The sequence below is a fragment of the Oryctolagus cuniculus genome, chromosome 16, assembly GCF_964237555.1.
Source record: "Oryctolagus cuniculus chromosome 16, mOryCun1.1, whole genome shotgun sequence".
Taxonomy (NCBI): domain Eukaryota; kingdom Metazoa; phylum Chordata; class Mammalia; order Lagomorpha; family Leporidae; genus Oryctolagus; species Oryctolagus cuniculus.
Genome location: NC_091447.1, coordinates 66,154,888 through 66,164,639, shown reverse-complemented (window position 1 = coordinate 66,164,639; position 9,752 = coordinate 66,154,888). Strand labels below are relative to the sequence as shown.

The 9,752-nt window shown below is 57.3% G+C and overlaps 1 protein-coding gene across 9 annotated transcripts in view; it reads right to left on the bottom strand.

The window, feature by feature from the left end:
- GATAD2A (GATA zinc finger domain containing 2A) overlaps window positions 1-9,752 on the bottom strand; it is a 95,173-nt gene that overhangs the window by 62,256 nt on the left and 23,165 nt on the right. For 2 of the 9 annotated variants that reach the window (XM_051828215.2, XM_051828220.2), the window contains exon 1: window positions 557-671. The exons of the other annotated variants lie outside the window; for them this stretch is intronic. The gene's annotated coding sequence lies outside the window, so the exon portion shown is untranslated. Of the gene's footprint in view, window positions 1-556; window positions 672-9,752 lie in introns of those variants that run through there. 9 annotated transcript variants of the gene reach the window in all.

Sequence of the window (9,752 nt, the reverse complement as noted above, 5' to 3'; positions counted from 1 at the left end):
GAAATGAGGCTTCCATAAAACCAACAGGACTGGGCCCTGGGAGCTTCCAAACAGCACAACGCACTAGAGGTTCCTACAAGGTGGGAGCCCAGATAGGGTACAGAGGCTCCGTGCCCCCCCATCCTTCGTACTCTCCATAGTAAAGCAGGTCTCAGCACTGCTTCCCTGAGGGCTCTGAGCTGCGGCAGCAAGTCAGCCGAACCCCGGGGGAGGGGTGGGGGGGTGTTATGGGAACCTGGATCCACCTGGATCCGGCAGTCAAAGCACAAGCCAAGCTGAGGTTCACGACTGGCACTGGAGGTGGGCAGCAGTTCTGGGGAGAATCGCCCTCAACCTGTGGGATGGGACACACCCCCGCAGCTACAGTGTGGACCCTGAACTCGTGAGCGGACACCGGGCTGTGGAAGGACTGCTCGCAAGCCCACCTCAGGGCACAGAGTGTCCTGCGTTGAGAGAGTACGGGAGGACGGAGCTTCCAAGCACGCATGCTCACGCCCGCCCCACCAAGTGCCCTGCTAAGGAATTCCCAGGCAGCTCCGGGAGGAGTAAGAAATACCTGTGCTCCCTGAGCAGGACACTGGAGCGCAGACCTCACGTCCCTGGCCGCTGCTCTCCCTGAATCCCTTGAAGACTTCAGGGGTCCTAGGGTCTCCCCAGCAGGCGGCCTTGACCTCCCGGGGCTGAAGAAAACCCACGGAATCTCTGCACGCCAAGGCTCTCTCCCTTGATGATGTTACAATGGGCCTTCGAGGGCCACGCGCGGCTTCACCTTTAACCCCCTAGTGCCTGGCACGAGGCCCCTGGTGTGAGCACCTCTGTTAGGCCCTCAGCTCACTCCTGGAGGATGGAACAGGTGCTTGCACAGGGATGCAGGAGCTCCTCCTGAATTCACAAAAGCCCACCTTTTTCAACCTGAGGTAAAGGAACACAAAAAAATGTACACCTCAACTGTTTTTAAACGCAGTCAAGCGGCATTAAAAACATTCATATTGTTGGGGCCAGTGTTGTGGCGAAGCAGGTAAAGCTCCTACCCCTGACACGGGCATCCCATACGGGAACCGGTTCAACTCCTAGCTGCTACTTTGCGGTTCCAGCTCCCTGCTAATGCGCCTGGGACAGTAGCGGAAAATGGCCCAAGTGCTTGGACCCCAGCACTCAGGTGGGGGACCCGGAAGAAGCTCCTGGGTTAGGTCTGCCCCAGCTACAGCTGTTGCAGCCATTGGAGGGATGAACCAGCAGATGGAAGATGTCTCTCTCCCTCTAACTCTGCCCTTTTATATATATATATTTATTTTATTTATTTGAAAGAGTTACAGAGAGAGGTAGAGACACAGAGAAAGGTCTTCCGTCCGCTGGTTCACTCCCCAGATGGCCGTAATGGCCGGAGTTGTGCCAATCCGAAGCCAGGAGCCAGGAGCTTCTCCTGGTCTCCCACACAGGTGCAGGGGCCCAAAGACTTGGACCATCCTCCACTGCTATCCCAGGCCACAGCAGAGAGCTGGATCGGAAGAGGAACAGCCAGGACTAGAATCGGCACCCACATGGGATGCCGGCACTTCAGGCCAGGGCATTAACCCACTGCACCACAGCACCGGCCCCTAACTCTGCCTTTCAAATAAAATAAATCTTTAAAAATAAATAAATAATCTAAGAGAAAAAAAAAAGAAACACTTGTCAGATGAATGACAGAGATGGATGGTCATCCTAGGCACAAATTCTTCCTCTACGTAGGAGCCAGAGACACTGCAGACGGCCCCAAATCCACTCCCTGGAACACCGGGGCCTGACGAGGCGGCCCGTACACAGGCCCACGGGAGTCTGCATCCCAAGTTCCAGTGCCATCCACCTCTAGACCAGGGAGATTCCACACAACCAGCCACACAGCGGCCCCGCCAGTCAGCGCCACTAAGAAAGAAAACCCCAGTTAAGTCACTCTCCCTTCAAGTTCAGGGCAGCAGGCCTGTCCACCCAACAGGGAGGCCCAGGCCAAAGCGAGCGGCCACGCTGAGCGGCCCCGTCCACGGCGCTGCACTGCGTCTGCACGGAGAGGGCCTGTATTTCCTCACCCACTGCAGGCTGGAAGTGCCCTGAGCTGCCACAACGAGCGTTCCCGGATACGGGGTGAATGCGACCGTCCCAGCACCCCACTTTGCTCCACACACAGGCGGCCCTGGCTCTTGTGCACACACAGACCTGCATGATCTGACTCCAAAACACACGCGGCCCGCAGGGCCGACTCTGAAAAGGGAGAGCAGGCGGCCAGGAGGTGCAGCTGAGCGGCCAGGACCAGGAAGAACAGGGGAATCAGAGCGAGGAGCACAAGCAGCCCCGGGGCAGAAGACACCAACCCCGCACCGCAGGGCCCCGGAGTGCCGGCAGCAGCCCCAGGGCCGCGCCACCCAGGCGGCCTCCGGAGCCCGTCTCCCTGGATTAGCTTTATGGTCGCTGCTGGGCTTTGCCCATTTCACGCGGAGAAACAAAGCCTCCAGCCATTCTATGCTTGTGGTAGGTTTGTCTCTAAAGAAGCGCCCTGTGGCAGGCTCCTCCTGGAAAGGTGAGCATCCTTCCCTCGCCAATAGACAGCGCACCTGCTGCCTCTGCGAGGTCCCGTGGCCACGGAGCACCAGGGCACGACTCCAGCCGAGCCCCTCTTCCACTCTGGGGAGAAGCCCCTGAGCTGCCACGGGCAGAAAACTCACTACCTGCGGGGCAAGTGATGCTTCATAGTCAGGGCCTGACTTCCCAGAATGCCTGTCTTCAGGACAGAGCATCCAGAGAGGGGCCAGCCTGAGGCTCCACTTCCGATCCAGCTCCCTGCTGGTGCACCTGGGAAAGTAGTGGAGGATGACCCAAGGGCCTGGGTCCCTGCTCCCACGTGGCAGACACAGAAGCAGCTCCTCGGCTCTTGCTTTCAGCCTGGCTGCTGCCGTCATCTGAGGAGTGAATCAGTGGATGGAGATCTCTCTCTGTAACTTTCGATAATAAATCTGCCTTTCAATAAATAACATAAAACTTAAAAAAAAAAAAAAAGCATCCAGAGGGACAGTGCCCCGAGTAGCTGGCAGATCTCAGCACAACCCAGGGGAAGGACCAGTTTTCACCTCTAACCCTCTGCCATCACGCCCAGCACTGGACGCTTCCTGGGAGGCAAGGCCGGGTGCCTGCTCAGCAGCAGGCAGAGTGCTCAGGTTGTCCCGCTGCAGCGGACAGGACGGACCTGCAGCCACCAGATCCCCAGGATCCTCCAAGCTGGGAACAAACGGCGGGTCTAAGGAAGCTAAGTGTTCCTGGATACTCAAAGGTCCGTCGGGATCCAAACCCAGGCGCTCTGAACAAGGACCACGCTCTGCGCTGAGCAGCAGTCTTCCTCAGTGGAGAGAGTTTTACCACTAAACCTCAGGTGCACGCTCTGTGAGGTGCCTCGCGACGACACACCAATCTTTGCCTTAAGGGAAGAAGGTCTGAAGACCTGCAAAACCTTGCAGCCTCAGGCTGTGCCCCTTGGAGGCCTGCACTGTGTCAGACTCACCCCCAAGGAGGGCGGGGCCTAGAGAGGCAGGACTGCCACACAGCCCACATACGCCACGGCAGACCAGAATGTCTTTCTTCCCCTTGTACACAACAGAGTACCTCCACTCCAGCAGACTGGGCCGGCTGCACAAGCACACACACACGGGGCCATCACACATGCAGGAACACATGAGCAAACACACTAATGCACACAAGGCCGGCACACACCTTGCTGTCCACACTTCTAAGGTGACAACTAAGCACACAACACAGAGAAGCACCGATCTAAATGTGGCCAGGCTCCCAAGAGTCCCCGAAAGAAACTTCCCTGCAAAACCCAAGCAGGACAGCCCCAGGGAGGTCACCGGGCAGGTGAAGGGACAGCTGGGGGGGGGGGGGGCCAGGGCCGTGGTGGCGGGCGGGTGCCATCAGCGTCCACGCACACCACTCGCCTTTACCGGGCCAGTGTGCAGGGCATCCTCCTACGTCTGCCAACAAGGCCCACCCCTAGGACTCACTTCCTCTCGCATCCCCAGACACCTCCCACAGACCCAGGCCCCACCTAACCCTCACGCCACCATCAACACCTAGCCTAACACCCAGCCTGCCCATGCCCACGACCAAGGCTACTACCATCCTCAGGGTCCAGCTCCCTCTGTGGGTTGTCAGGCGTTGAAGGGACGGGAAGGCGAGACTCTGACCCTCCACTGAGAAAGCCGCGGTTAGAATACAAAAACCCACGTAAGAAAAATTCAGGGACATCCAGAGAATGATCTTTAATACACTGACAAGAGACTTTGCATAACAGTGGTGAACAGTTTTTAAAGTCTCTATTTGGTGCCAGAAGCAGTGCCAGCACTTTGCATGCCAACCTCAGAACCAGATGCCACCATGGACACCCACGCCATACACGGGGCACGACCACTGTCATCACCTACACGTCACCCAGGCGCTGCGCTGTTAGCTGCACACCTCATGGGATGCACCGAGAGTGGACAGATGAGAGAGGTCAGCCAGTCGACTGCCCAGAGCCACTCTCTAAGCACTCCAGGCCCAGCTCTGAACCACCTGCTGCAGCATCAGGGCCTCCTTGACCCGCAGACAGCCCGGGCTAGATCATTCCCAAGGCTCTGGGAACACTTCTTCAAGCAAAGAGGGGAGGCCCAGAGCAGAGGCCCAGGATTCGTGTTCTCAGCACTTGCCAAGTTCACACTAACTTAACCCTTACTGGCCTGATAAGGCCTAGATGAGCGAAATTCAGTGACTCCTATGTATCCTCATCACCTTTGTAAAAGGCACCAAAATGGGGCCGGTGTTGTGATTCAGTGGGTTAAACCGTCGCCTGTGATGCCAGCATCTCATATGGGCGCCAGTGCAAGTCCTGGCTGCTCCACTTCTGATCCAGCTCCCTGCTAATGCTCCTGGGAAAGCAGCAGAAGATGGCCCAAGTCCCTGGGCCCCTGCATCCATGTGGGAGACCCAGAAGTTCCTAGGTTCGGCCTGGCCCAGCCCCAGCCTTTGTGGCCATTTGGAGAGTAACCAGGGGATGGAAGATTTCTCTTTCCCTCTCTTTCCCTCCTTCTCTCTGTAACTCTGCCTTTCAAATAAATCTTAAAAAAAAAAAAAAAAAAAGACAAATACACTATTTGTTTCAGTCAAAAAAAAAATAAATAAATAAACTAACTAACAAAAAGGCACCAAAACCCTCAGTGTGCCCCAAATGCGCACATACAACCACCTGGCCTTGGCTGCCCAAACCCTTGCCTCTGAGTCCCTGCCTGGCAGCAGGACTGGAGCCTGAAGCATTAATGCAACACGGCCTGGCCTCGGTCACAAGCCAGGACCTACTTTCACCTTCACTTCCAACAAGATGCGCGCACGCACCCTCCATGCACTGAGGGCGCCACCGGAGGAAAGAGGATCCCCGAGCGGCGCGCACGTGCTCTTGCCTCCCTCCTCACCAGCACCACTGGGTGAGGGCGTGAGCACGGCAGACAGGAGACACAGACCAGTGGGAGGGACGGCCCCTGACCACTGACAGCGAGGGGGTTGCAGACGACAGAGAACGCAGCCCCGACGGACAGCCAGGCCCCGTGAGGAGGGCTTCTCAGGACTGGCGGGGGCCAAGGCATGTCCCAGCCTGTCCCCGCATAACTCATCTGATTCCTCACTCCCACCCCAGCCTCCAAATAAGGACCGTGACAGGGTAGTGGTAATCAGCAGCCAGATGCCAAGTCATTTTTTATCCAAATGCTAAATCCCCCAGGTTCCTTTCCTTTCCCAAGACCACGAGCCCTCCCCATTCTCAAAACCAATGTCGTGGTCGGGGGACATCCACCTGTCTCCTCCCTCAGACTATGCCAAAGGAGCCAGGATTCGAAAACATTTGAGCAGCGAACAAAACAAGCAAACTTCCTAAAACCAGAACGCAGCAGCTGTTAGGATAATTCATGTGGATATTCCAGAGATGGCGCAGAAGCACAGAAAATGCAGCTTCCCCATCAGTTCCCAGAACCCTGGGATCACAGAGCCTCTCGCAGGACCCCTGCATTGCCAGGAAGCTCCTCCTGCCACTGAGGTCAGCCCTGTGTCCCTCCGCCTCTCCTCCAGGGCAGCCCAGACGTTTCTCTGAGGCACCCTGCCCTGTCTGCTTGTGAGGCTGGCAGAATGGGCCATCTCACCATCACCACCCCCCAGGGACTCGGATCCAGCAGAGCAGGGAAGGGGCTCCAACAGGTGGTGAACCAACAGCCCCGGCCCCCAGTTAATCCCCACCCGATCCCCCTGCAGCGTGTGTGTGTGTCTCTCTCTCCGCGGCACCTGTCCCTGCTTTTTATTCCCCACCAGACAAATCCAAGGCCATCTCGGCTCGCGCCTGCCTCTTGTCAATGGCTTTCCCCGCCGCTCCCCCCTCCCTGAGGTCCCTGCCTGATGCAGGCCGCCACGCCTCTGCTCAGAAACCTCCGGGGGTTCCCAGGCTTTCAGGATGAAGCGCCAACGGTCTCCTACTGAATGAAGGCTTCCACAGTCACCGCGATGACCTGTCTCCACACTGGTCCAGAGACTCAGGACGGGGGCTGCCAACTCCCGCCCCTTCCTGAACTCCGCATGAACAGTCCCAGAGCCCAGATTCTCCACAGGAGCCCTAGATGCTCTGAGACCAAGAAAATGCACTCTTCTCAGAACAGTGCGGAGGGGCAGCAGATCAGATGCGCCGTCTCACAAATGTCAGATCTGCACAGCACTCTGGACTGACACGAGGTTCCTCCAGCTGGAAGAGCTGGGGCTGCCTGGCCACAAGGATCTGTCCACACGCCTGCCACCCGCCCCAGCCGCCAGCAACACCTCCTGCCCTGCACACCTCACTGTGGGTGACACAGTCTGCCCTACATTTCACTCCATGAGGCATTGACCGTAATACCTTGGCTCCTAAATTTCTATAATTTTTTTAAGTAAGGTAAAGAAAAAAAAAAAATGGCCAACAGTGACTCACAGACTCGGGAGACTGGCTACACAGATGGGAGTTACTCAACTTTCAGGGAAGTTTCCTTCTCCCCTACAAGCAGCCCCCCAGAAGTGAGAAGGACACAGCAGAGGACGGGGACACGGCTCGGCTGAGCGCCTTCCCCAGGTGACCTCCTGCCCACTTCTCAGCCTTCTGTGGCAGGATCACCTGATCTTATCTCTGGAAAAAGGCCCGCCCTCCACATTCCCAAAGGCGTGAGCAAGCCACGGCGCCACGGTGCCACGGTGCCAGCAGCAGGAAAGGCTGTCCATCCGCCCTTCACGGCCCTTGTGGGCTCCACCTCTGCCCCACCCCCTACCCCAGTCTTCTTGCCTCGGAACAAAAACCTGTTCAATCTCCTTAACCAGTTCTCCTGTGACATGGTGAGGACCACTCCAGAAGCCAGGACAGACTTCTCCAGATACACAGGGTGCACAAGAACAAACAGGTAGCACTGTTCCAGAACCACCCAGCATCCTTTGCTGAGAATTAAGGCCTCACTCTTGCCCTAAACGTTGTCAGAGCCAACGTGGGACCTGACATTTACCGTGCCCTGCCCCACTGCCACGGACTGCTTTCTCGGATCTTCACGCGCTCACTCACCCATCACCTGAAGCACGGCTACAAGCGCCATTATCTTTTACAATAGACAGGGGCACACCACTTCATGCTCTTAGATTCTGAAACCATCACCCGCTCCATCCCAGAGCAGAAAACACTGCAGGCTGGTTGGCTGGTTTTGAAGGCAGCCCTGAGAGCCAGAAGCAGTCCGAGATCCCCTCCCTTCCCCCGAGAGCTGCTGCATCCTCCCAGACACACAGGATGACCTCAGGGCTCAAAAAAGACAAGGCCCCAGGAAGGAAACTGGCCAATGGACCTCCGCAAATAAAACGAGGAGGAAGCTGAAACAAAACAAAATCAAGCCGTGCAGAAATCGGCACGAATAACACAGAGATCAGAATGAACAAGTCTGCCTAAGCCAGGTCATGCCTCTGGGCAGGCCTCAGTTTCCAGTCCGTAACACCAAGGGCTGCCTGGCTCATCTTGAAGTCCAGTGCCTGGTGCTGGATTCAGTAGGACGCAGCCCACAGAAGAAAACCAGCTCAGGTGAATCCTGAGTTTGCCTGCTGCCCAACTTCCAAGAACAGTTTGTAAAGCCTACGGCCTGATAAATACAGACGGACAGGGGGCTGCAACTACCTGCGAGTCGCTCAGCACCGCAGCACCTCTGCCCAAGAGGACAGCACAGGCAGACCGGGCAGCTCCTACCGCTGAGCCACGAGGCAGCCCCCAACACACATATACACGCCAACCAGACTCCAGCAGCAGACACTGTCATTTGTCCAGCCAGAAATGTGACAAGACGACGCGACAACACTGAACTAAAGGTCTGGGGAGGGTGGGTAAGGGACAGACGACCCACATACAAACTCCTGGGGAGGTCCGCTAACCAAGCACGTGTGTAAAGAGAAGTGCCAGCGGACTGGCAGAGAGTGTAGACAGCGGGTCTAACACAATCCCGGGGAGGCAGCGGACTGGAGAGTCCCCTGAAGGAATCACCTGGACGGGCTGGGCATTAACCCTCGACAAGCCCAGAACACCACAGGAGATAGCAGAAGATGAAGTTCAAGTGTTCCGCCAATGGCGAGGGAGTGCTAAGACAGGTCCCGAGCGACTCCACCAAGTCAATCCACGTCTTCAAACCAGGAACGCCGCTCCGTGTTCCCCACGAAACCATAGGGCTTCACTACCAGGTGGGGAAAACGCGCTTCCTCTTGGATGTGAATGAAGAGGGCATCCACAAAGCTCTCCGGACCTGCTGGCAGCAAGCCCGTCCGAAACACACCAGACTGGAGGTCTTCTGTCACTACCACAAACCATTCAACGTGGAAACTCAGAGCACATGAACGCCGGCCTGGAAGCGACTCCCCCGCAGACCGTGGTGAGCCACTGCCTCTGAGGTAAGATCAGCTGTGACAGCCACGGACTCAAAGGCTAGTGGCACAGAACGGCCGTGGCTGGAGGAAGCATCACACAGGCTGCGGGCCACAGGCCTTGCACTTCCCCCCAGGGGATCCGGCCACCTCTGTGGGTGCAACCTCCCGGTGACGAGCTCTGAAGGCCTCCAAACTGCCAGCCCGCCGCAGGCCTCACTCCTCCACCCAAGTGCTGGTTTCATCGCACGTGACAACAGAAGTGGACCAAGGGAATCACCACGCAGGTGTCACCTGGGAGAGAGGCTTTTGTCTCCATGGTAAACGAAGGAGCAGGGGCTGGGATGCCGCTGGCCACTTGCAAACATTTCCCACTCATCCTCACAGTCAAGACCCCATCAACACATGAGAACGCCAAGGCCCGGTGATCCACCAGGGCTGACCACGCAGTGAGGGACAAATCCTACGGCTCTCAACCTGGCCGGAGAGCTCAAGTCCAGATGAAGTCCGGGGGGACCAAGCTGCAGCCTGGGCTCTCAGCTGCCACCATGTGCACCGTACAACCTACTGCCACCCCTGGCCAGAGTCCACCTGGAGACAAAACCAGACCTGCCTGGGCCCCGCTCAGTTCCCCAAGGCAGAATCCACGCAGACCTCCCTGGCAAACCCGTGTCCCCGATCACAGACGGAGGGGCTGCCCCTGAAGTCGGGTCGCTGGGCTGCCTCCTTTCCCCTGCTGGGGACACTCAAGCCGGCCACTCTGCATCTCTTCACGCGTGAAGAAAACACACCAGTCTGAAATC